Here is a 1,041-nt window from a genome sequence, read left to right as displayed (position 1 = left end):
AAACGAGTAGTACAATACTTACCGGAAGTGACATGAATGGTAAGAATGTTGTGGATCAAAACCTTTCAAGCTTATTAACACTTACCAGATCATGAACAGCAGGTTGCCATTATCCCACAAGAGAAAAGTGTTCAATAGCTGTGTCTTACCAGTACTCACCTACGGGGCAGAAACCTAGAGGCTTACGAAAAGGTTTCTACTTAAATTGACGACGACGCAACGAGCTATGGAAACAAGAATGATTGGATTAACGTTAAGGGATAAGAAAAGAGCAGATTGGCGCGAGGGAACAAACGCCAAATGACATCTTAGTTGAAATCAAGAAAAAGAAATGGGGGGCATGGGTAGGACATGTAATGAGGAGGGAAGATAACCGATGGTCATTAAAAGTTACGGACTGGATTCCAAGGGAATGGAAGCGCAGCAGGGGGCGGCAGACAGTTAGGTGGGCGGATGAGATTAAAAAGGCCACAATTCGTACATGACCGGGGTAGTTGGAGAAGTATGGGAGAGGCCTTTTCCCTGAAGTGGGCGTAACCAGGCTGAGGATGATGATGATGACAAGTAAGTGAGCAGGTTGGTGTGCAGTCATATATACCTTTTGAATAAAGGGGGGGGGAAATCAGACATCCACCCGTTCGTAGCAACTGCTACAAAGGAAACCCATACGGGTTTCTCGAAAGAAAAGGCCTCAAGTTGAAGAAAAATTCGTCCTTGTCCGGGACTCGAACCCGGGACCACCGCCTTACCGGGGCAGCCGCTCTACCATCTGAGCCAACCAGGCGGCTAGCAGATGGCAGGGCGAAGTCGAATTTGTCGACAACACGAAGCAAAGGGAATTGTTTAACGTAGTTCTGCGGAAACCCGGAAGGTGGAGAGAAGTAATGAATAAAGGGGAAATCAGACATCCACCCGTTCGTAGCAACTGCTACAAAGGAAACCCATACGGGTTTCTCGAAAGAAAAGGCCTCAAGTTGAAGAAAAATAGTTACCCTTTGAGTGACAGACAAGAGACAGAAGAGAGGCCACACGAAACAGAGC

The 1,041-nt window shown here is 46.9% G+C and overlaps 1 non-coding gene across 1 annotated transcript; it reads right to left on the bottom strand.

Moving 5' to 3' along the window:
- Positions 1 to 709: 709 nt before the first annotated feature.
- TRNAT-GGU (transfer RNA threonine (anticodon GGU)) lies at positions 710 to 784 on the bottom strand. Its single transcript has one exon. It is a non-coding gene; the product is annotated as a tRNA-Thr (tRNA).
- Positions 785 to 1,041: the final 257 nt, after the last annotated feature.

The sequence above is a fragment of the Dermacentor variabilis genome, chromosome 6 (genome assembly GCF_050947875.1).
Source record: "Dermacentor variabilis isolate Ectoservices chromosome 6, ASM5094787v1, whole genome shotgun sequence".
Classification (NCBI taxonomy): domain Eukaryota; kingdom Metazoa; phylum Arthropoda; class Arachnida; order Ixodida; family Ixodidae; genus Dermacentor; species Dermacentor variabilis.
The sequence above is the reverse complement of the archived record's forward strand: the minus strand, read 5'-3'. Positions and strand labels throughout refer to the sequence as shown.